This window comes from Centrocercus urophasianus, unplaced genomic scaffold (assembly GCF_019232065.1).
Source record: "Centrocercus urophasianus isolate 14NV4802_14NV808 unplaced genomic scaffold, USGS_Curo_1.0 seq_15, whole genome shotgun sequence".
Lineage (NCBI taxonomy): Eukaryota > Metazoa > Chordata > Aves > Galliformes > Phasianidae > Centrocercus > Centrocercus urophasianus.
The window spans coordinates 19,007,919-19,034,409 of NW_024884697.1; the positions used below are offsets into that span (position 1 = coordinate 19,007,919).

A 26,491-nucleotide genomic window follows, 5' to 3' on the forward strand; every position below is an offset into this window, starting at 1 on the left:
CGATGTCTGGTGCCCCCAGCCAATGCAGCCAGAGGTGAGGAGCACTCAAAAGCCCCCCGGCCATTTTTTCCACAAGGTTACTTCTTTGTCTGTGAAATAAATGATCTCCTACTGCAATTCTCCTTACGCACTGTGGCTGATCAGAGGTCAGCTCAAATAACTCCAGGTGGCAGCAGGGCTGGCACTGAAGGGATGAGGAGGGCCCAGACACCCTGCTCTGCCAGCTCTGCCTCACAACGCTGATGGCCTCCAGCACCAAAGCTGTTTATAGCTTTAGCCTCAGGAGCACAACATTACTTACTGCATAATACGGAATACCATGTTCCCTCATATAAGAGAAATACAGTGCTCCTTGAGACTAAACATAGGCAGACAACTGCACCGATATGGAGGAAAACTCCTTTGTTTGCATTACAAATATATAAATTGCTGCTGTTGTATATATTCACCAGTCTTGCTTTCTGTGCAAAACTTGGAAGCATCTTTTGGACCGTCTTCATTATGTGTCAGACAACTTTGTTGTTGATAACCCTCAGTCTTCAATGCAAATTCACGGAAGGCAGAAGCTATGATCATTTTCACCTTAAACAGAACATTCCATTCTTTGCTTTATTCTGAGTCAATTTATACAGAGTTCTCCAAACACAGCTGGGAAAATGCTAATGTTAGAGAAAAAATAATTTGTTTACTATATATATTTGGTAAAGCTTTCTCAGCACTTGCATGCAGTATTTCTAGGGAAAAGAATATAGACAGCCTATTTGGTTTTGCAGTACTTCACCAGATCCAACTTCGGTCTGAACAGTCAAACTTTAAGGCAGTCCTTCTGTAGCCAAGTTTGCATTCAAGTGAGAAAAAAAATAAAATAGGAAGGGGAAAGAGAAGACCCCACAGATCAACTTTGCAATGTGAACTGGAATGTGCAAAATCACTTTTGGTCTCCTTCTGTTTGTTTTTAAACAGAAACACAGTGGAGGGGATGTGGGTCCTTGCTTAGCTGTGCTATTCATTGCTGAAACTGAAAATGCTGAGGAGCATCTTTCCTAAAATTACATAGCAACAATGTGAAATAGCTATCTCAGTGAGCCATCTAACCTCTGCTTATCAGCTGAGAAAAACAGGCACTTGTAGAATGCAATTAATCTTCTCCTAGGTGGAAAGCTAAAACTGTGTGCTAAGAAGCAGTCCAGAAGTGCCTATTTTTTTCCAATGACTGTGAAGAAAATCTGAATTTTTCAGCTTCCTCTGCATTTATATTTTCACCAAGAAGCATTTCATTCACGAAGAGGAAAAAGAAAAAGAAAAAAAAAGATAAGTAAATTTGTCTGTGATCAAGAAACTGGAAAATTCTTGTAAAAGAATCTAACCCATTAGGCTAGCAAGATCGAGGAGACTCAATGTGAAAGAATATAAATAGGTAGCAAAGATGACAAAAGAGTAGCTTGACAGTTTATTGACTGTGAATGGTTTTCCCATCAGGAAGAAAAGAATAAACATCATTTCTGAGTGCCAGATATGAAGCACAGTAATATAAGTAAGTATACAGCTGGCTGACTCCAGAGTAGACCTTGCAGATAACTGTAGGGTAACATAGTAGTTTTAAACCATACAGTGCCTTTTAAGTAATTTACAGGCTTCTATCTCTGCAATTTATATTCTGCATAGAGAAAATTGAACAAATTTTATCCCGGCCAGTGAATGTTGGCATATCCTAATGTCAAATTTCAGCACGCATGCCTGTCACCTGAAGGAACTAAGCTCACAGAGAACAGAACAGGGAACAGAAACATCTGGTAGGATAGGCTCTTTAAACACACACACAATATTAACGCCCATCTCCAAGCTATCCAAGTTCAGTTGAATATGGACAAGTGGGAACTTAGAGTGGAGCAGCAGCAAAGTCTCCCAGGCACGTACTAATGTGAGAATTTACTCTACCTGTCTGTTAAAGCTCATCTGATCTCCTCTAGTATTAGTGGGATTTGAACAGGGTCCCTCCATTTTTCAAGGCATCACCCAACTCCTCAGACTGATGCGATCACCCCTTGTAAATGCTGGCATGGAACTTCTTTATGGACTACAAGAGGGTGGAGGTGCTGTTCTCAGATTCTCTTCTGTTCTAATTCTCTGCCCTGTACCTTACAGCAACATTTCTACTTCATATAACTGCATGTAAGGCGATGCTGGTGAGATAGAGGGAACAAAAGCATCTCACACACCACTAAGAATAACACGAATGATGTCTTTCATGAGGAATGTGACTTTGGTGGATCCTGAACTCGAGATTTTATCTATAGTTGCCCAGATATTCCATCTACGTGAAGATCCTTAGATGATGGTCACTGCCATCACTACGTCACTGACAATTCAGGAGACACTGCTCTCTCTTCAGGGCACTCAGGTATTCACTGACAGTAACTGCATCCTGGAAAGTCAATAATTCCCTTCCCAGAGGCCATCACAGGTTAGCATATAAGTAAGATTTCCACTGAATTTCCATGAGGTCCCACCTTTCTTTGCATTACTCAAAGATTTACCACCTTTCTGAAATGCTACCAAGTGACACAGTCTATTTAAGGAAGAGCAAAACACACTGAAGGTCCATGCTGGAGACTAGTTCACTTCCACAGTTAGTAGTCTAATTTTAACACAGACCATTTTGCAGCAATTCTCAAGAGATTGAAATTGCATAGAAGAAATGTTCTCCTTTTACAGCTTGCAGGTACTTTTTGGCAGTTCTAAACAAAGCCATCTTTAACTGGAGCTCGGAGAGCATCCTTAAGTAGGCTCTTTCACTCCTGTTCTGGAACCTGAACAATAGAAACCGAGATAAAAGAAACTTTCAGTCACAATAAATACATTGTTCCAGTTTAATTAGTGTTTTGCCAATACAATTGGTGTGTAAGAGGTCAGAGGAACAGAAAATTGTATACTGTAGAGATCATGCTGTCAGATAGCACATTAGAAATATTAAAAATGTTTTCCATGACTATTCTGCAACATACCCACATTGGACCAGCAGAATAGCACGTGCACCAACCAATTCTTTGTGAGTGGGAAGCTGAACCCTGTAATCTCTTTATCATCCTGTCAGTGAGTTAATGGTCATTACTGTGAACAGATTCTTATTTTATCACGCAAGTCAAGGCATCACGGTGCTTTTCATATGATAATAACAACGTTTTACACCACAATTAAACAAGTACAGATTTTTGAGCTTTAGCACAGGCTTAGTGCAACCACGGAACTTATAAACACCACCTTAAAATCTTGTCAGACACTTCTGGAGTGTACTGTTCTCTTTATGACCAAAGCTCTCTCATTCCCTCTCCTCCAAATACAATACAAAAAGATCAGAGATGTAAACAACAGGGAAAACTCTCGGCTGAGAAAAAACCCTTCCTACATATTGTAACATTACCATCCAGTGCACAGACATGGAGCTTAACAAAGAGCTTAACATGTGTTTCCATTCAAGATTACCAAAATTCCAATGAGTGCTGATTTTTGTTATCAGCACTAAAAATATTCTAGCAAACATCCTATGTCAACAGTTACATATTTTGAAAGCAAAAATCTCCCATTGGGCTTTATTTGCTATCAGCAAGAAGTAGTTTTGCAACATTTTGTTTCCAACTCCCCTTCCACAAACAACAGTCACCACCACTGCTAATTTCTAAGATTTTTCAAAATATTTTACTGTTCTAAAAAAGCACGTAAATCAATTTTCATTCAAGTATGAAGACCTCCAGAGTTAGATTCAATTTTTTTTTTGTATTGTTTTTTGTATGTTTTGTTGTGTTTTTTTTTTTTAAGATATCCATGTTTTTGAGTGGTAATGGTGGTTTGGATCAGTTCTCAAAGGATGATCCTAATCTTATCACTGAATAAAAAACATAAATCAAGAACTGGACTGCAGCTAAGTGTGAGCACACAAACAACAGGAGAGAGACTGCGCATGCGGTGTTGATCTTGGACCCTAGAAGGAATTTTATTAAGAGTTCAATGATCTTCAAAGATGACTCCTGCAGACTCCTGATTTTCTGTGTTATCTCAGGACACGTCGCGTACAGCAAAATAATAATAAAAAAAGAAATAGCTGAGTCCCAAGTCCACTTCTGCAATAGCTCCCAGATAAGAACTGCTGTTTCTTTTTTTAAATTGGGAAAGTCGGGAGAACTGGAGGAAGAGAGAGAGAACACAGGGAAGAAACAGATTCCCTCAGAGAAGCACTCCAAGCTCATGCTTACTGTACCGTAGTGCTCTCCCAAGACAGAAAACTCATTCACCTCATAAATCTATTACATATGGGAGCTGATGAAAGATGTGAGAGCACGGGAGAAAAATAGGCTGTGACTGCTGCCAATAGTCCCTGTTTGCAATGGTTTCTCCTCCCAGGGTGGGCACATCAAAGAGACTGTGAGCTACCCATGATCAATATACACCAACATCAGTGCCATGTCCACTCTGGGCCAAAACCAAACCTATGATAAATGGGGAAAGGCTCCTTTGGTTGAGTGCTGTCCTCCAGAGCCATTCCTCTTTACAAAACCACATTTAATGGGTATGAAATAAGGCACTGCCAGATGGTAAGACACATTAACATGCTAGATGGTAATCTATGTATAAAAAAAGTTGAAGTCCAGATTTTAAAGTATAATTAATGATTTCTGGGTGCTCAGTTCAGCTTCCTTTGAAGAAATGCTGAGTTTAGCTTCTGGAGGAAATTAAAAAACAAGAGCTGTCTCCTTTAACAATTCTTAAGCTCAACCAGCTTTGGGTTGAGGTACCCAAATACCTTGTTGTTTTGGGATGGTTGTCACGAGCCCTCTTCAGAACAACCTCGGAAAATGAAGTAAGCCACAATACACGATGTATTAAAAAGCAAAACTTGTAGTCCTCGCAGCAGATTCCTCCATAGTTCCTGCTCAGCCAAGGCTCTGGGGGGGGGGGGGGAAAAACCACACTTTAAAAAAATTGGAGGAAAAAAAAAAGAAGAAAAAAAAAAAGGCCTGTCCTGGGGGCACAGGATGGGCCAATGAGGTAAGCAGGGTATGAACTTGCTCTGGAGCTAGGGTGTTCTGCAACTACCATGTGTGTCTTACTTCCCTGAAGTAAGCATGAGGTATCGGCCTGGCAGCAGGTACCTTGGCTTTGGCCATCTCACATCCCAGCAGCGTGGGGCCTGTGCTTACACCCAAAACATAAACACAGCCTCACAAGCTAACCAGCATGCTGTGGTATCATGCCTTGTCCCAGTAGGCCCTTCTGCAGGACAAATGACTGGCTACCCAGACGTGGATGGCTTGTTGCAGCTGATTTGCCATCAAAGACTGTCAGGAACAGAGTTCATTGCTTAAATAACAGTGAATCATTATAGTAGCTGCAGCTTGGTCTGAACAGAGGCCCACACCTCTCCGTGTGCCTCCCAAATCCAAGACCATCAACCACTCATCTGTGAGGCATCAGTCAGCCTTGAAGGCCACCACCTGGATGACCCAAGCTGGCAACCACTACAGTTGGATACATCCAACCGGGCAGCGACCCTGCAGGAGCTGTTCAGCTGTACCCAAGTGTCCATTTGGGCATGGGGCTGACCTCCACTGAGGGAATGTGAGACCCTAGAAAGGTGGTAAGTCCTACATAGAAGGGACAGAGACCCAGATCAAGTCCTTTTTCATAAAAAAGATTGGTTGAAAAGACCATCTAAGATGTCTTTATGAGTTCTTATTCAAAGTCCAGTCTACTGAATGGGGATTTATGGGAGCATATGACAGCTGAGCATAGTTGTTTGAGCTCATTGTGGTTCAAGTTTCCCCATTCCTGACATCTAATACAAACTGAACTCTGCATGTAGAGGATCTGATGGGATAGCTACACTGGTTCTGCGCTCATGAAGATACACATACACCAAAGATACCAACAGCAAGAAGCCTGTAGGTCACCTCCTCTGTCCTGGCATTGCCTAACTGTCAGGCGAAGCAGAAAAAAGATGCTTCTTCTGTCTTAATATTTATCTGCTTTTAGATGTGATTATGGCTTGGCCTAAAATACCTGAAAGGAATTTGACTGTGCATTGTGCACCCTTGTCCTACTGAGCAGAACCTAATTTTACAAGTGACACAAAAAGCAGTTTCCTTTCCATGCTCGCACAAGATGCACACTCTGAATTTAAAAACAACGCAAAACAAACAAAACAACAAAAACCCACAACAATAGTTCATGTGTTTTCTGCTAACCAAAGAATGCAAATCAATTGGTGCTGGCAGACTATATTCTAGAAAGATCTTCCATGCAGAAGATGCTGTATGTGCCCAAAGAATTCTGTCTGCCACAGCATTCTATTAAATTCTCAATTAGAAGATAAAATAGATAGCAATATTACACTAGCCGCAATACTTACAGTGCAACTATCCACCAAAAAGAAACCTGAATTGTCTCAAATTACTGCTGCAGCGTTAAAGTGCGTGAACTGCCAAAGTAGTCAGTAAGTTAATAGATTTGTTTATGGACTAGACAAAGCTTAATTAAATGAGGCAGCTCTGAAGAACAGTAAATCCTCTCTTCTCCTATCTTTCCCTCCCCCCTCCCCCCTTTTTTCTTCCCAGAGTATCTTTCTCCTAGTGGCATTCCTCTTCCTAATAATCCCATCACAAATGACAGATATGTTATCAGTCATCACTGGGATTTGACACATTCTTAATACCTGTCACGACAGCTCTGAAGTCTGCATGCTACCCCATTGTATTCCACAGCAATTGCAGGAGGTAATGGACACATCAAATCGCAGTCAACAGCTCTGCTTCATTGGACTGCTGAAGGTTTGCCGTATAGAAGCAAATACTTAAAAAAAGCTAATCTATGATTATTCAAAATTACACACTGAATAAGTAAATATAAACCATTAACCAGAACAAATAGCTTTTGCACTTTCTATGCCTATATTCATCCTGAGATAGATTGGCCATATCGTCAAATGCGTTATCATATTTATTGATAAGAATGGTTCTTTTTTTTTTTTTTTTTTTTTAATCTGTAATAGCAACAGTAAAAAAGAGATCAATGAATCAAAGTCTTCATTGAAAGGATTGAAATGTTACACTGGTAACATGGGAGTGTACTGCTGCATCATCTGCTTTTCCTTATTTTAGTAGAGAATCTGATGCAAAGGTAAGGTGCAAGTCAAGGCTAGAACCAGAGTTAATGTCAGAGAAAAACACCTGAACTTACACAGAAACAGTGAGACTATGAAGTGTTGTTCAAAGCAGTGTCAACGCTATAAAGGTGAGATGTGAGCACTGAGGAACACAAGTTTCAAAACTGAGCAGAGCCAGGGAGAGTGAGGAAGGGGACTCAGCATGGGAGAGCTCCATGACTGGGACAAAAAACAGAGACAGAATCTTACCACTGAGCGATAAGGACAAGAACCACCAACAGGTAGGTGTATGAGGCTATTTCTAATGTCAGCTGATTTCTATGGACTTCTAGTTTGTTCAAGTCCCCAAAAGAACTGTGATAAATATGGAACTCCACAGAACCAGTTCAATACCAAAATCTCTAAACAGATATATTTTCTTTAAAACAAACTCAAATTTTCCTTCAGATGACCCTGCTCATCTGTGTACAATACCTTTCAGGCACAAAAGTGAAATAACTTCTTACTGTAACATCTCTTCAAAGATAAACTTTAAGACTTTCTCATTTTAGCTGAGCTGCTGTGAAGCACCATGCAGCCAGTCCCTGCCAACAGCATATAAACTGCAAGGCAGCAGTGGGCCTTGCCATTAGCAAATGCAATCACTTCTTGTTCTCAATGCATTTACAGTTTTGCACAAAATTAAAAAAAAAAAAAACCAACATCAACAAACCACAACAAAAACAAAAACCCCACACAGATTAAAGACAATGCAGCCCTGTGCACACAAGTAACTTAAGGCCCTTTCAGCAAGGCAATAAAGCAAGGGCAGGACAGCGAGTAGCATGCTAAAGTCAAAAGGAAATGTCTTAGTGGCATCAGTGAGCTTTGGAGAAGGTCTGGAGGCAGGAAGACAGGCAGCACACACTCAGCAACTTAAAGAACTGCACATCCTTTGGTCAAAATTACCAAGCAATATTAAGGGGTCTCAAAAGGTTGTTTGCATTTAGAAGAAATTTATGAGCAGTCTGTTGTTCGTTGGTGACAGTGGTTGATTTTTTGTTTGTTTGTTTAAAACCAGTGGAATTACCCAAGAGCAGATCTTGCACCTGTAAGCACTCAGGTGCAAAGCAATGGCATCTGGAGCAGCAGGGACTCCAACCCACGATGCGTCTTGACACTATGCTAAATCCTATCCTGAAGTAACAGCATCGATTGAGTATCATCTCACCCAGGCAGTATGAAGTGCTCTCAGAGAAGGCAAAGTTTGTAGCAGTGGGCTTCATACCATATCAGATATTGCCAGTTCTTCAGCAACCAACGTAAAAACACACCATGAACACACTTGGCATCCCATCTTCTGATGTCAACCTTGTGCCAGAGTCTGCTCCAGGTCCCATGTGTGCTGTTGGTCTGCACGCAGCCGAGGCAGCCCCACCGCGAGGTCTTCCCAACAAGTGCTGCGATCTGGCCGCACTCCAAGGAGCATTACAGCTTTCCCTGCTGCCTGCGCTCCCGGTTATTCCTTTCATATACACGCTCAGCTGTAAGCAAATCAACATGCCAATCGCTTGGGACACATGGCTTAGCTTATACTTAAGACCTGCCATTCGGGTTTGTGCTTTGGACATTGATTTCTATTGTCTCAGCTATCACTCAACAAAAGGGCATTTAATTGCAGTCTCATTTAGTCTGGGGGGAGGAGGGGAACAACTTTTACCAGCCCTCTGATTGATGGCAGTCATTAGCACCTTCCAGCACAATGCCACTTATTAGAAGCCCCATTTCTATGGGAAGTTCATTGCCACACAAGTGAACTGGGGCTGCGGCTGCACTCTTTAACAACTCCAGGGACGTGAAATGAGTCTGCAAAAATGCATATGCCAGCCACCCATTTAAAAGGGGAAACTTTGAAGATTAATGAAGTTTGAAGAAAGCTTCTTGAAAGGAAAAGAAAAAAAAAAAGAAAAGAAAAAAGAGAAAAATTAGGAGAAAACTCACTGTTTCTGTTTCCTTTCTCGAGCACCATTATGTAGTTACTTAAATGGTTGTAAGACAGCACCCGACCTGATCGACGCTTAGGTACACACAGCTAATGCCAGGAAGCACTCAATCCTCACACATCAAAGTTTATAATTGCATACCATGAAAGGCAGTGCTGAAGAATTCCATAAACTATTTTGCCTCTTATATGAGCATTTTCTATTTCCTTTGTGATGGAGGAATGAAGGAATTTAATATCCACATTCAATATCCTACATGTTCTGTAGAGCAATGAGCCACACACGCAGTATTCTAGCCAAACTGCTGACCGTGGACTTTTAGTACTCAGTTCATTTTATTAAAAAGCACAGGGATGCTAATCTTCCTTTCAAAGGAACAGACCTCAAGAAACAAGCAGATCAGTGAAGGCTTCTTGAAAAGGAAATACCATCTTTTATCATCAGTCCAGTTATGAGGAACTTGCAGTAGTTTCAGTAAAAGTCTAATATCTGCTTTGAAAATTATAATGATGCGAGTTATCAAAATGTTTAATCATCGCAGAATCTAAGACCAAGCCCATTTTGAACATCAAACCTCCCAGCCAGGCGTACAAACACACCATGTATTATCAGACAAGCCTTTGTGCAGTTTTGGAAGCCTTTTCCATTGGGGAGGCAGCTCGCTAAGGCTGACTGCAGGGAGCTGACGCATGGCCAAACACACGGCTCAGTCGTGGGAGCGCTCACCCCATCCTGGCACAGAGGCCTCTGCATCCACAGAAAAGTGCTCCTGGCTATTCTCAGAGCACACCCTGTGTTATCCACATAATTGATTTAAAATATCATTGCAAAATTACAGAAACTGCTCTGCTATGATTCCTTTTTAGCAGATCCACCCGTCCTCCGCAGGACGTTCCTCAGTGATACTCGTCTTCCCTCATGCATATTTCTAAGTGAGCTTAAATAGCTATTTTCATGCTTTCCCCTACATTTTGAGAAATCACGGTTTTAGGTAGATAAATGAATGTGCGTAGGAGGGAATATTTTTTTTGTTTTAAAACAGCTGTCTTCATTGTTATTCATTTTGCAGCTCACATGCATGTAAAGCTGTATTTTGATCCCTCCCTTTCCCAATAGTTTCCAAGCAAAAGTAAAAACTTCGTACAAAGAAGTAGCATGTAAAAAACAAAAACCAAAGAACAAAAACTACTCCCAAACTGGCATGCAGCCAGTTGCCAGCTAAATGATATTATACACTCGGTTTTCTTAACAAGGCTCTTTGCAAATTTTATTTTCCTCTCCCATTGTTTTGTTTTGCTTCAGTGTCAGACAGGAGACACGTGTTTCTCTTTCTGTAAAGGCTAAGTGCTACCTTCCCAAAAGTATAGTCTGTGGATAATTATTACCAGTAGTGGAAGGCTGACGTTTCAGCTGCAGAGACAATTCCAGAGAAATGCTTCACGTTTCCCTCCAACCTCGTTCCAGACTGGAAGGACATTACAGCAGCACTTCCAGGAATGTCACCAGTACCCAACAAGCAGTCTGAATGGTTTTAAACTGATTAGCAGCTAAAGAACAGACCAAGGACCATGTTTGAGTAAGCCCTCTGTCATTCTTCACTTCAGGTCTCTTTGGATGCTTAAGTTTAAAGAAAACTCTTAGCTGGACAAAGGGGTTTTACAAGCCAGTTTCTGAGAATCCTGTCAGGCCAACTTAGGCTAATCGATGTGAACAGGTCCTGGAAAAGAACTGGATCGAATCTCTCTGATTGTCCACAGAGATGCAGTCAAACCTGAACACCTTCGAGATTCAGTTTAATCACACATCTGCTCAGTGTCCCAGTGGGAGACTCAGAACCTAAGTGCAAAATTAGGGCAAGCGCTAGCACAGCAGTCAGCCAGAGCATCTTGCTGGCAGCGGCACAAACCTGCTCTCCTAGCAAACATACCAGCTATAAATAGGTTTATGAATACAGAACCTGTGCCAAGCTGCTCCTTCTTTCTTTTCTTTTCTTTTCTTTTTTTGCTAATCTTTAATGCCTCTTGCAAAATTGCCTCCTAAAAGTTTTATCTCCATTAATAGTAATAAACACTTATTATATGCTTCAGCAACATTTGAAAGTTTTGAAGAATAACAACAAATTTGCCGAGGAAAATAGAACAATAATGTCCCATTAAAAAAAGCCAAGTGTATCAAAAGAAAAAGCAAGCTTACCTGAAAAAATTCACATTAGAATTGCATGTGTACCCCCTGCTTGGGAGAGATGAGCTGACTTCTGCCGGGTCTTCAAGAGGGACACAGTGGTATCTGGGTTTAATCGTGTCCAGCTGTGCTCTGAAGGTACCAGGCCAGCCCCAGACCTGAGCCCTGTGCTGTCACCGTCAGTCTTCTCAACTGGAACAACAGAAAATGATCTTAGCATGCAATGCTTCGGCTTCAAGACCCAATGATGGACATTTGCACCGACTGCTAGAGATTCAGTACAGCCTTATACAAAGGGAAAGCCATTAACACTGCTGCTGTCAATAAGCACGGTTCTTACTTGGCCTTTTCCAAGCAGAGGTGCCCTCTCAACACATCTTGGGAAAATGCAAAGCCCTTGAAAGCTATTTACAAAGCATTCTAGCTCTCCATTGGAAGGGTCATGTTTCTTGAAGATAATGATAAGTCCACAATAAACTTACTTAGACATCATCTGTGGCAAGAACACTTTATGATAAGAATCTGACTTTGAGCTGTCAATGCTTGGCCGACCAAATAAACCAGTGCTAATTTCAAACAGAGGCATTAAACAAAGACTTAAATTACCTTGTACTTTCCTCTACTCTCATTCTCTTGTGTTCCTTTTTTTCCCCCTTTTCCCTCCCAAGCCCTACGTAGTTCACCATCCATTTTCAAGGATGGATGCCTAAATGAAGCCCTTTATTAAGTCTCAATTTTTAAAAGCAATGTCACCTTGCAGTTTCCTTTCACTTCAGAAATTAAATTCCAGGAGCATATTCTTGAAAAGCCTACATCTATACTTATTTCAACTTTCTGGGGAATAATTGAGTATGGAAAGTAAGACTTAGCCGGATGAAAATTTTATTTCCATTTAAAAATAAAGGGGAATGCATAGAAAAGAATTTTTTCCCCCGTCTCCCTCCTTTTTTCTCTTCTGAAAGGTGAAGACAAAGGAGACGCATTACAGTTCCATTTTTTCTCTATCAAAAATCTCACTCCCCACCATGTACTTAAGTTTTCAGGCCGCCAAATACTATGCTGTGTTCTTAGCAACTTGGCCTTGTGGGACTGTATGTCCTCCAGTAGACCTTTCCCAATCTAAATTATCTTGTGATTTTTTTCTGAACTCCTTGTTCCGGCAGTCCAATTCCATCAAAATTTTACATATGAAATCTCTTAAGGAGGTATTTTTAATCTTAAATTAGCAGAAGTATCTTCTCAGGTGTCATAAACTCAAAGGCCTTTAACACGTTTAGAGAAAACTAGCACTGTAAGAAAACTAAGAGAACAGATCATAGGCCCTCACTTGGGCAGTGCTGAGAAAAAGCCTGGGGGAAAAATGGGCCAGTATTTAATGTAGAACTGCCACATTCACAGGAATACATTTTCTATCTGTGATTCTGAAGTCAGGACAGTTTTTAAAGTCATCTCGAGCTCCAGTGTCACCTGGGTTGTGACAACTGTCACAACCATTTACTGCAGAAGGAGTGGGACTGCACGCCTCACACCCCTCCCTGCCTATGGTTCCCCAGGAACTGGGGTCGCACAGCCCACAGCTCCTGCACCTCTGCCCAACTCATGGCTGAACCACAGAACTGGTCGGCAGGCTTCCTGAGCAGCAAAGAGCTGACTTTTCAAAGAGACCCACAGATGACAACTTGCTCGTGACTTTTTTTCTCCCAAATCCTTAATCATATGTATGCATTTTGAATAATACTTGACCCAAGGCATGTAATACAAAAAGTTCCGTTTCTTTGTGTACCAGCTCTCATCGGAGAGGAATAAAAACATAACTTAAAAGATAGGCTATCCAGGGATTAAAATTCAGGAATTCCAGCCCTAAGACACGTTAAAGACAAGACATTAGAATATAATTTTTTCTACCATTAAGGTGGAAGAAGCCACAGAGGAAGTTCTCCTCAAGTTCAGCCTAATTTGTGTGGCTCTTCAAAGCTTAATACTCATCTTTTCTATCCTTTTCTTTGTTTCCGTTCAGGAATTTCAAATACTTCCCCTCCTAGTCCCAGCACCACACACACTGCCCATCCAACTCCATCACTGCTGCTGGAGCCACCGAGGCAAGAAAGGACAAACACCTGCAACACAGCAATAGGCTGGGACTAACCAGGAGTGAGATGCACATCCTTTCTTCCTTCATTTTTCAAAAATCACAGGCACAATACAGCTTTATTTATTTATATATATATATTAATATATATTTATAATTGCAGCTTTATTGTAACAACATGATTTCAAAGAAAAAACATCATCATCTGTTTTAAAGTTGAGCCTTTGCCTCAGAGTCTAAAAAGAACTGTTTGAAACAGAGGATTTTTTCTTCAATACCTTCCCTATCGTTTGCTTTGAAGCTCATTATATTAGTGAGAGCAGTTGAGGAGCTAAGTCAAATTTAGGAATCCTGAGGAGAGCTGTACGCACAGCTGGCATGTAGGTCTGTGGCAAGAATGCAGGTCAAATCACATCAGTAGCACTTCCAAGAACACAGAGTGCCTCAGAGCACATGGGAGAGACACCAGCTCACAGACTGGCCCACAGACAGCAGCAGGAAGATGATTTGTTCACTCCTCAGCAAAGGGCACAGACCGGGCTGCTCACACCTTCCAGGCTTACCCAGAAGATCATGAAGAGTACAGCATTATTATTTTTTTGTGTTCAGTGCCATTTTTCAAATAAATTTAGGGGAATAAGCACCATTACACTTATAATCCACAATCACCTGCCAGTGACTGCAGCGTGCCCTAAAGCAAGTCTCAGCTATTATTCTAGCTGGCTAGATGAAGGTCACTGACACTGCTAACACCTCTGACATTTTATAATCAATTGCCAGCATTTACAGAGGAGAAAATATCTCTGGCATTGAGCACACTTGGAAAGAAAGAAACTCATTTCAATTAATCTTAAGCTTGCTGTCTCTGATAGCCAAAACATGAAACGACGATGCAACCTAGCCAGCCAAATATTAGTGAGATTGGTTTCTGGCATCCAATGCCATATTCTGTTTGTATATAAACAACTGCAGTTTATCTGCCTCTTTAAAATAACTGCAATATGAATCATCATAAGGATAGCAGCAAAGAAACAGTCAAATACTTGTAATTGGAGAAAATATCATTTAATTCTCAAAGCAACTGACTACAAATACCAGACAAGCTAGCACTGAACACCTACTGAAGCATTCTCATACCTTGTGTGGCCACTCTTGGAAGAAATGCTGACCTTTATGAAGCCCTCTGCTGCTAGAAAAGTCTGATATTGCATATTCATCCAGTGCCTGCTTTCATCTCGAAGACAGGAACAGAGATTCCTGCCCTTTAAACTATCCTTGATTTTTAGTCAGATGTTATATTTCCCCCCCTCAGAAGTGAGGACGGAGGACTTAGGAAGAGAGATTTCAAAACAATACTTTGTAAACAGTTCTCAAGTCCCCTTTGATTTATAAGCTGCCAAAATGTTGGATGAATTCAGCAGCTGGGAAGCCCGAGATTTGACAGCTCTGCCCTTACTCAGTGGTTCAAAGTGGTTCAAAGGAATCACTTTAAATTAATGCAGAGCCTCAGAGAACATGGAGATCTCCAACTTAAGACCCCTTAAAGACCACTGTTTCCATTGAAATTCTTGTTTCTCCAGTGCTCCAGCTCCTAATACAAGCCATTACTCAGCTCTTGCTATTCACAGGAGTTAGTTGCCTTATGGGATAATGTTTGTGTCAAATACAATCGCTAAAGGCGCTCCAATTTACACTAATAATTGTCATTAGGAAAAGAAAAAAATGGTTGCAGTTTTTCTCAGAAAAGAACCGTTTCCCAGTGTTTAGCATAGGCTGGATAATGGTCACAGGCAGCATCTTGGCTCAGTGGGAAGCACTGGTAGGTGGTAAATGAGAGTGCTGCAGAGGGGACAGATATTTTTCAAGGGGGGAGAGGGAAGAGTGTCTGCCGAAGGAGGCACCCTGACGGCATGAGATTTATGCATCCGCCCTCATGTCAGTCAGGGAGGAGGGAATCATTATGCAGGGCCAGCTGCAGGGGTGTGCGCTGCTGTCTGGAGAAATTAGAAGTCTAGCAATGAAAGATAAAGAAGGGAGAAATGACAGAGTGAATGAAAACCCCATGATAAACCCATTTAGGCTCTCTTCTCCCCGGGATGAAAGATAAAGTGTAATCTTTTTGGCATATATCTTGGCTGAGACTCAAACAAACATGCCTAAATATACACATGTGCACACCCCAGAGATGCACACTGCCACTGCCCACCAAGATGACCACTAAATTCAAAGAGTACTAAGCAGGACTTCTTCTGCATGGTGAGTTACATTCTGGGGAAAGATCCGAGCATGTGAAAACACTTTTGATTCCAGGAAGTCTCATCTGCTGCCGAATGCCTTCTTTGTTTAAATACCTTCGAAGCAATCCTTCCATTTGAATACCTCAGGGGAGTGGCAGTGGAAGGAAAGGAAGTGGAGAGATGACAGAAACACAAGATGCTGAAAAGCAACGGAGCTCAGGCTTTGTTGTTTGGCTTAGAAGTTTCCAATTTCGTGTGGCATTCCTGTACCAAAGAGAATTTGTGTCCAAGTCAGGCAGTTCTGCATAACTTCTTGTCCTAGTTAAGACAGAGTTTCTTTTTCTCCCTCATCAGTATAGTCAAAGAAACAAAATACTCATAATATTGTTTCATTATGTTTGTTAACAAAAACAGTGTTGAGTTAGGCTCTCGAGTCCTAGTGTATTGGCTAGCGAAGGAATAGCGAAAGAGTGAACAAGAAAAACAATGGTCGTGAAAGCCCCTTGTTAAAATTCCACCCCTCAACCTACCAGGGGATGTGTTTGGTAATTTTTCCTTCTGCCTGTCTTGATCATTACCAAAGCCTCAGGGCCTGTGAAATTCTTCCAAGAATGCTAATGCCTTGCGAGAAGCAAAACAGTATGAAAAGGAAACTGTTCAATGAACATCTTCCTGAGGCAGGAGGGAGGGAGGATGCACTCTGATACCTTATTTTCAAGGTACATACACTGACCAATGTTGTTAGCCTGATTCTTTACCAGGAACAGGAGAAATAAATTACACCCAGCATGCCAAAACACCGTGACTTATGTCACTGTCTGTCCTTCAGTATAAGATCCATGAACAGTTTTATAAGAATGTTTTGTTCATGTACAAGCATGAGAATTAGAGAAAACCAAACTAAACAATTCTACAGTAGAAGTCTTCCTTTCCACAAAGTATATATACATTCAAAAATGTGGGTATTTGCTTTTCTTTTAAAATACTTAGAAAAAAAAATCCCTCTTGGTTTGTTTGGTTTTTTTTTTCCTTGTACAAGGCAGCTCTTTTGCAATATTCTTCCTGGCTGTATGATCTATCAGAAGTTGAAGAGGATTATGCTATCAGGTTTCAGATTAACCACTGACCACATTTGTGACTACCTGCCATGTTACACAATCACTTACACCTGTACTCCGTGAATCCAGCAGCTTAAAGCACCCAACCTTCAGAGAAGTAATTCCACACCCAAATCCATAGCTGGGGGAATTGAGACATTGAGTCATGGTGCAAATGGGGTACAAAAGTGAAGAACGTGGCCCTCTGATGAATTAAAACAAATGGAAAACACACACACACAGGCTGAGGAAACGTCACTCTGAAGGCCAGTGTTTGATCAATGTTATATGAAAAAGCAAAGGAATAAAACAGATTTTTACAGTGAACAAAACTGAAACTGCAAAATTCTTAAGCCACAAACCCGTGTAATTGTCAAAGCACAAACAATACTTCTTACAGTAAGGCAGTTATGTTTCACACTTTTTCTAAGGAAAATAAGGATAGGCAAAGGTGTAATATTAATATCAATTCAGGAAATAGGTTCCATAGTAAGATATCAAATATATTATGAAAGGAGAGAAAAGGAACATGGTTATTTATCTGGCTTGAAAATAGCACAGTGTCAAGTTAATTTAAAATTCAATTTCAGTTTAAAGCATTACAAGGAAGAGAGAACTCTATGTATCATAGGTTGTAAATTGAAATCCTAGCCAGGCTTTTGTCTACCAACTAGTTGTGTATCAGCTATAAAGCCAGATTGTGGGCGCTTCTTTCAGGAGATTGGGCTGCAAGGCTCTCATAAACCACATTCAGAGAACTTTGTCATTTACTGTTTCCAAAGGCATTTTATTTAAAGTTTCTCATATTCAGTTACTTAACTGAAAACTGCTTTTACAATAACCCTGAGGTAACTTGCACAACGTGAAGCGCAGCACAGAAAAGCGTGCAGGGCCCTACCCTGGAGGAACCAGGGAACCAGGAGGATCTCATAGGCATTCACACAAAACCAAATAAGCAAGAGCAATTTGTGAGCAAAAGCAGCTTTTAGCAGGACACAAAAAAAGGAGTGAGTCAAGGAGGAATTCTGTCTTCCAGCAGCCCCTGTGCAGCCCAGAGGCCTGGATGACGACAATAATGCATGTATACCCCTGACCTCTGCTCCTCCAAAAGGAAGGCAAAGAGAAGTGGCCCTTTACAGCAGCTGTGGCTGTTTTTATTTAGTCTCATAGGCCTTCAATCTCACTGTACAAACACGTTGCGAAATCTCCAAAGCTAGCTGAGGGAACAGACAACACCTTGGAAGGGTTTGTTTTTGGCGAAGCAGAATGTAAGGTGTACACAAACCAGTACTCCAGAAAGGCACTGAAATTTATCTCCATTGACACATCCGCAGCTGGGAACAGCAGCAGCAGCTTTTTCATGCTCACCTCACTCCCTGCCATTTTGGAGATATGGGGAAAACACATTGGAGTTGATAGAAAAGTGATTTTTTGATTTCAATAATGTCTTTTATTCTGCCTTTGCAAATTACATAATTTGCTCATTACATATAATTGCATTTGCATTTTTCATAAAATAATAATTTCCAACAATTGTGGAGGTTTAAAAAAGGAAAGAGGTGAGGAATTTGATGGGGCATGAGATGGAAGAGAGTTAGGTTTTCCTCTCCTTTTTAAAGAAATACATCTGGGCTTCCTCCTTCTCCCATAGCTGAGTTTGAGACCGTAGGTATGCTCCCCAGTCTGCTTCTCACTTATACCCTCACCACTGGAATGGTTTATCCATGTTTTTGCCTTACTATGCATTTTTGGACCTACAGCTCCAAAGTGGTTTTTTATACGCTTTTTTTTTTCCACTGGCACTTACTTTGGAAACTGCCATCACTGCACCAATATTTATACATGTGGTGATACAAAAATATGCCATTTGCTTTGATGTGCAGGACATTTAGCAGTGATAAGACATCCTACTGACATCATCATTATATGGTGGTATAATCAAAAGCTTTAAGTCTGAAATACTCATTAAGTGCCCCTTGCACAATGGCCAAAACAAGCCCCAATGTTGCTTAAATTTCTGCAGAAATTAGGAAATGTGAAAAGAAAAAAAAATCACCCAAACTACCCAAACTTAAAACTGCATCAGAGTACAGCACAAAGACATTGCACACAAGAGCATACAATGCTTGCTTTCTTTCTGTGCTAGCCATTATGCAGCATGTGACTCTCCATTCCAATGCTATTTTATTAAAACATTTTTTGGTAGCCAGATGTTGTAAACACAAATCAGGAGGAGCTGAAGCTGAAAATGCCAGCTACTACTAGATATAGTCAAGGGACTAAACCAGTCCCTGTCAGGGATGCCCCTCACGTGATGGTGGGAGCTTTCCGCAGAGGAGGTTTCAGTCTCTCGAGCTTGATGGAGGTTGGGAATTAGAGCTTTACTGGGCTCTGTACAAGCTGTTTGATACCATCTGATCACAAGATGGGCCCAAACATCCCACAAAAACAAGTAGAGACGATCTGACATAGACACAAACCATTATTAAAAGGCTTGCCCTTCAAAAAAGATTGGGTAATATAATGAAATGCTGGATAAAGCACCAGCCTACAGCGTATGTTAAAGAAAGCAATAGCTCAGCAGAAGAGTGCCAGCAGACTAAGACTTCGCATTTTCAGTCCTTTCATCTTTAAGAACGAAACAGATTTTTTTTGTTTTAAAATGATTTTAAATGTTTTTTTTACTTTTGGTTTGCACACCAATAATAAGGAAACTTCATGTGTTCTAATATTGTGCTAAAAAAGTGTTTAAAGTTTTCTACAAATTGGAAGTACTTCAGAAAAAAAAAAAAAAGATATATATATAAAAAACCCAAAATATATAATCAAGTTCTTTGAAGTCACTTTCTGCTCTACTCAGACTTTCATACTAATTGGTGAGATTCTCATTTCATCTTCTTAGGCACAGACAATTTCTAAGTGATTGAGATTTAGGATGTACTATTTTAATACTAACAGTGTACTTAAATGAGGTCAGATTTTAATAAAATTCAAGGCATTCATGATAGAGAAAGGCTTACACTTGGGAGTATATTTTTTACCAAAAAAAAGAAAGGTAGGTTGCTGTATCATAAAATAATTATATCAGATAATTATGTAATCACTATTCATGATAATTCCACTACTAAGTGTCATGAAAAAACACCAAAAATATATAAACCCTCAATACTCACATGAAAAGCCTTGCAGGTCCATTCTTTCCTCATTCTTAGCTTACATGCAAAAACCCTCAGTAAACAGAAGCGTTAGGGAGTGTTAACACAGGTTACTTGGAATTAACTGAATCAATTCTAATTTGGCCAGTAAAAACCTTGACCACTTCCAAACTTGTTCATTTTCCAAAATAACAGCAATTAAACCTCAATAAATTCAACAAGGAGAAGTGCAAAGTCCTGCATCTGGAGAGGAACAAAACCAAGCATCAGGACATGCCTGGGACCACCTAGAAAGCAACTCTGCAGAAAAGAGGGGCTCGGTGGACGACTAGTTGAACGTGAGCCAGCAGTGTGCCCTTGCTACAAAAAAAAAAAAAAGCTGATAGTATCGTGCTGTATAAAGCAAAGCACTGCCATCAGGTTGAAGAGAGACCTTTCCCCTCTATTCAGCACTCCTGGAGTACTGTGTCCAATTCTGGGCTCTCCAAGACAAAAGATACACGGACATCCTGAAAGAGTCCAATGTAGGGCCAGAAGACGATGATGGCACTGGAGCAGCTCTCCTCTGAGGAAAGGTTGAATGAGCTGAAGCCTGTTCAGCCTGGAGAAGAGGAGAATTGGGGAGAACTCATCAATGTCTATGAATACTTAAAGGGAAGGTGCAAAGAAGACAGAGCCAGCAGTGCCCAATGCCAGGACAAGAGGCAGTGGGCACACACTGGAACACAAGAAGTGTCATCTGAACATGAGAAAGCTCTTCTTGTGCTGTGCAGGTGATGGGGCACAGGTTGCCAAGAGGCTGTGGAGTCTCCTCCATGGGGATCTTCAAATGCCTGGATGTGGGCCTGGGCACCCTGTTCTGGGTGTTCCTGCTGGAGCAGAGGCTGGAAAAACAGAGGTCCCTGCAAACCTCAGCCATTCTGTGAATTCAGGAGCCATGTTAGGACTAACATTCTAATTTTAGAATTAGTATTTTAAAATCTGTATCTTGCCTTTGAAATACGTAATTATGAAAAAATAATTTACTATTACAAGTGCATTGGTGCTAATACCTGCACAAATGTTGCAACAGACCTTTTCCAGTAGAGAATTATTTGCACAGCTGGTTTAAGGTTGCAAATAAGACTGTAGTATGTCCAGAGGTTAGGCTTTAAACAGCTTAGCAATGGCCTAGAGATGTAATCGTTTAGAAGTATAGTAGCTTCAGCCTTGCACTGATTTTCCCACAGAAATGCAATCAATTAATATTTGAGTTTCAGTTGTATCCAAACCACTTCTTCAATAGCTTCAAGTGCCACAATCATTTCCAGCAGCTCTTTTTAAGCAGCTAACAACATGAAAAATTTAAACAGGCAAGAATGCTTTTATTCCTTTGCCATTCCTGAGTGCATTGTGACTGCTGTTGCTGGGTGCTTTCCTCCTTCACTTGGGCCCTGTCCAGGTCCCTCTCTCTGGGAGGTAGCCCTGACCCACATTCGAAGGAGGACTTCGTGGTGGGCTTCTGTGGTTTACGCAAAGAGCTGAGATCACCTGCAACTCTGCTCTCTCCATGTTAAGGACAGAGCCTGCGATGACCGAGGCCTCAATGTAAAACACTGTTTGTTCAAAACAGAAACAATGCAAAGGAAAATCCAAATGCAACAAGCAGTAATACATCTGCATGGCTCACGAGGAGTCATATGCCTTCTGCGTGAAAGTCCTGGAAGGGTTTCTCTGCTTGCTCAACTGTGAATTGGGATTGTGTCTCAGAGCTGTCATTTGCTGCTGTTTGAAGTCCTCTTTCCACATCTTAAATGAGGGCAGAATATATCCTCCTTAGGAAAAAGTGTTTTCAGAACCTGCGGAAAGTGTTTTTACCACCTCACCTATTCAGCCTGGAGCACAAAGAAAGCCTAGAGAAACAGATGCAAGTGCAACCTGCCAGCGCTACAGGCGCTGACGATGTTGTGACTCCATAGCATCTGCTGCTGTCCATATTGATTGTGCCTGTTACCCTGAGTGAGGGGACCTGTATTCTACACCTCTCAACCACCTGTTCCTGCAATACTGAAACATAAACTCGGATGGATTTCTGTATGTTCCTATCGGAACTATCGGAAATACTTACAAGTATTTTCCATAGATTCAACTGAGAAGATAGTTGATGCACTACTTCAACCTTAATTTTCTCATAAATATTATGCAAAGGGATCACAGAAGAAAACCTATTGAATTCTCAGAATTGCACTACAAGTCAGTCAGAAGAGGTGTCCTCCTCTTGCCAAGTATTAACCAGCTCACAAACACTGCATGTCCAGCAAAGAATCTCTTGCTTAAGGCAAAGCATTACTGCCAGGGTACAAACATGTCATGACCGCACATTATTACGATCCTTCAAACATAGCCTCACCTAATCTTGTGCTGAAATCTATTAGCTTCAGTTAGAGAATAAATATTATTGTAATGAATAAATAAATATCCTCCAAATAAATAAGAAAGAGATGCTTTTGCTTTGCCAGGGAACAATTACAAGGAACTTGCATGCAAACAGCATGGCCATTCCTTGCTGCAAACGCATCGCTGTCACAGCATATGACTCTCGTGCAATACTGCATTAGGAGACAGAAAGTCAAATAATCTCTTTTGCTTTGATGAAAGCACGAGGAAGTGGACTCAGATAAAAGCAGGGAGTAATCTGTTTAAACAGCTTGGGTCCAAAGTTGAAATTAAACAAAATCAATAACAAATACAAGCTTGCTGCTGGAGAATCTGCTTTGAGCACGATGTAAAAAAAGAGATGAAATGTGCCTACAAAGATATTTCATGCCATAATATCCTATACGAGAAGGAGCACAGATCTTCCACTGCTTTAATTACATGTGTTTATTTATTTAGTTATGCCTTTCTACAATTTCCAGTATTTGTCAGTAATGGTGCAGTTAAAGAAGCTTTTGGGTAATCGAGAGGTAATGATATTAGAGTAAATTAAGATTTATTAAAAGAACAAAGAAAGAAAACAGATAATGAAAGCCCTCATCTGTTTCCACTGTTTAGCCCCAATCTTTGGTGGCACAGTTCTGGCACATATCTATTCAGGTCAGGTTTTTAGCTCAGCTACTGATGTGTGCAGAGGTAGCACAGAAATGCCTGCATCTACGCTGCCACAAAATGGTTTTTAAAGAACTGGCCATGCACGCTTTGGGGAAGACACGGTTCAACAAGTCTTTTGTGCTTTTTTAAGGGAAAGAAAAAATACACAACTTCTGTTTACTTGGTAGGAGGAATAATACCTTCCTACTCCCATGGAAGATTCGGTGTACGTATCTATAAAGACAACAAAAGAAATGTTGACAGAACAAGTGAATATTGCATCTGCATTTGGATGGCTGTAACACATCCTTCCTATGCCTCAGTAGTCAAAAGGGTGAAAGTAGCTGCGAGGAGAGCAAACAATTGGTGTTTCAAGATAAATGTATTCAGGAAAGAAAGCAAAGCCTAAAACAATAATTGCAAGCTTCTGAGAAAAGACATGAGATGTTCATTGACATTTTCTACGTGGACAGCCTGTGAAAACTTCCCTGTTAGCATTCCTTTTTCTGAAGTAAAACCAAAACAACACTTTCTGAAAATATTTTTCATAGAGAAAAGACCAGCACCACTAAATACAATGTGCAGGGAGGGCAGGCAAATAGAAGCATAGCAGCGCTATTTACAGCACCTGGGAACACCGAGTTCACTATGTTCTTAAAAAATGCAAAATGATTGCAATCCTATCAACAAGAAATATATAGCACAAATCACCAACTTCATAACCTACTTCCTTCTAAAACCCAAGTGAAGATAGCTCTGCAGATTTTTACTGCTCTTCTCAGCAGTCAGCAAGGATGCTCCTCCTACAATTGAACTCTTGTACAGGCCAAAATTTTCCAGAAGGAAGCAGGACAACGACAACATGTAGGCTGGCCAAAATAAATAGTTTCTGATTCATTAAGTAGAAGACTGTTAATGGTATTTATATCCTTTGTAGCAATAAAATAAATAAGCTTCACATTCCTTGTGTACAGTGTTTGGTCCTCCTAAGAATTCGGAAAAGGACAGCTGAGCAGCAGCCCTGTGAGCACAGCAACTTGGGGTCTGGTGAGTCTGTTTGTCACCGAGATCCAACCACTTGGATACAACACAACAGCCCCGTGGCCGAGGGTTTAAGCAACCTTTAACAACGAGTGAGTCCTCGTGGTTCTTTGGAAGGCTTCTGCTTCAACAAGAAACAATTGCATCATGCCTTCCTAATTACTTCAGTGAGAGCTGGGATCCCTCTGCAAGCATTTCAGAACATTCCGTAATTTGGAAAATTAAGGTGTTGCATGACCTTCCCCAGTCTTGACAGCAGAATCTTCTGCAGAGCTTATTTGAATTTGTTAAAGAGAGAAATAAAAGGCAAATACAAAAATTATGGATATACCAAGCATAAACTTCCAGATGCAGCACTGGTCTGCCATGTATGGCTTTCAAAAATGGTAACAGAGTATTCCTGCTGCACTATTTTCCCCTGAAAGTCCATCTAACTTTGTTTCTGTGAGAAGCAGATTTGTTATTTTCCCTCAGTAAGTAGCACCACAATTATTCTTGCCTCCTTGTAAAAATGAGCAATCTCTGCAGAGGATGATCTGTAAAGTTTCTTAACTTTCCTGGGAGGAATATATATTTTATTGTTCAATTTGGTTTCTCAGTAACACACATCTCTGTCTTCGGTAGCCAAGTACAGGGAGCTCTGATCAACATTTTAACGTGGGGAAAAGAAAACTGTGTTTTACGGGGAACACATACATATAAGGACACAGACACCCTACACGATGATGAGAAAAGGCTGCAGTTTCTTGTATTTATATGTATTTCTTTATAATACACATATTTTTCCTTTGTTTATGCACAGGTGTGCTAGTATGCTAGTGCTTCCAATGGTACCTCACTGAGCTGTATCTCTTTTTCACTGTATATGCATTCCTGGAATGCAGTTAGTTACAAGGACAGGCAAACATCTAAGACACCAGCGTGCAGCTCCCATCTTTCAGGCTAGGCATACATCACTGGGTAATTTCATACCGAAATGCAATAGTAAGCTCTGTACATTGATTCAGTACAAACTGAGGTTGGCCAGCATTTATGATAGAGCCTCGTTGTAACATAAACTGCAGTTGGTGGCTGTTTACGTCTCCCCACTGAGTGGCAAAAAGCAGCAGCCCAGCAGATGTCCTCTTGACAGACCCCGCTGTGGGCTGCAGTTTCAGCACAGGGTCAAAACCTCTCCTCAAAGGGGTAAAAGCTGCAGCTTGCCCAGCTGCATCCACCTGGGCTGGGCAGTGGAAGCCTTCTGGAATTGGCTGGAGGTCTGAACGTCAGAGAAGAACAATGGCAAAAAGCACAGAAGCCTGTTTGCAACTATCTGCTGCTGTGTATCTCTGCAACAATGTAATCCTGCTCCCAGGCCACTCTCTTGAGGACTTCGCTTTTCTCTGGCATTTGTGGCAAGGTTTTCATTCCACTTCTGTACACAATGCACTTTCCAGGAAGCATTTGCTTACTTAATTCCCTAAAAAGATATTGCATATCTATTTTGCAAGTTGCAAACAACCTTCCTCTCATTTTCAGCCCAATTCCACAGCAAGCTCTGAGTGAGTGGACTGTGCATGGCCCATAGGGATGTGCCTCATAGGCAGCTGTGCTTATTTCATTATAAATTGTAATGCAATACAATCCTACAGCTCTAAGGTAAAAGCACAAGCAACTCATAAAGACACTTGAAGACTTAAATCCAATTCCTTGTCATGAGAGACTTTCAGCAGTTAAACTATCCATCTTCATCACTGTAATTCAACAGAAGGCTTCTCATTACACAACAGTATGAAAACAAAGTCACAAGTAATTAACATTTAGGGGGATATGTGAATATAAGAACTGGCAGATCAAGCACAGCATTATTTGTTCAGCCGAGCCCTGAAATCAGTATTCTTGTGGTCAGAAGCAATTTGACTCATCTCAACTTCTACCTTGGTTGAATTTCTCTTTTGGTTTCTCTGTCAGGACCGTGGGGCAAGCAGCAAATTCATCTGTTCCCCCAGGGAGAGCACAAAGTGCAGCAGCTCTTTGGTGGCATACAAGAGGCAACTTAGGCCATCTTTTTTTCTTGCAGTCTCAGGTCAGACCCATGGGTCACTCTGTGTACATGGGATTTTAACTGGAGGTCAGCAGCCTGTCTGTTGCATGTAATTAAATTTGTTTTACAAGCTTATCTGGGCAGTAAGTAATGAAATATCACTTCTCTCAGGACGAGATTTGCATTGTTCTGAGTTGCCTGACAATAGGGCTTTTCTCAGTCTTTGTTACCAAGCAAATGTGAAATTTCAGAAGAGCTTCGGCTGGTAAATCTACAAGAACTGCAAAGGAACTGCAGGGTCCAACTACCAACAGCCTTAATGATCATAATAATTAACTTAGGCATTCCTGAATGCCGCTTCCCAATCTGTACCCAGATTTTTCTCAACTTGTTAACAATAATGATGTTAAAACACAGACAGGGAACATTCTATCTTTGTTCTTATATTAGCTGAGATACAT

The 26,491-nt window shown here is 40.9% G+C and overlaps 1 protein-coding gene across 3 annotated transcripts in view; it reads right to left on the reverse strand.

Annotated features, from left to right (window-relative positions):
- PLXNB2 (plexin B2) overlaps positions 1–26,491 on the reverse strand; it is a 248,929-nt gene that overhangs the window by 160,848 nt on the left and 61,590 nt on the right. For all 3 annotated transcript variants that reach the window (XM_042815708.1, XM_042815709.1, XM_042815710.1), the window contains one exon: positions 11,332–11,511. The gene's annotated coding sequence lies outside the window, so the exon portion shown is untranslated. The remainder of the gene's footprint in view (positions 1–11,331; positions 11,512–26,491) is intronic.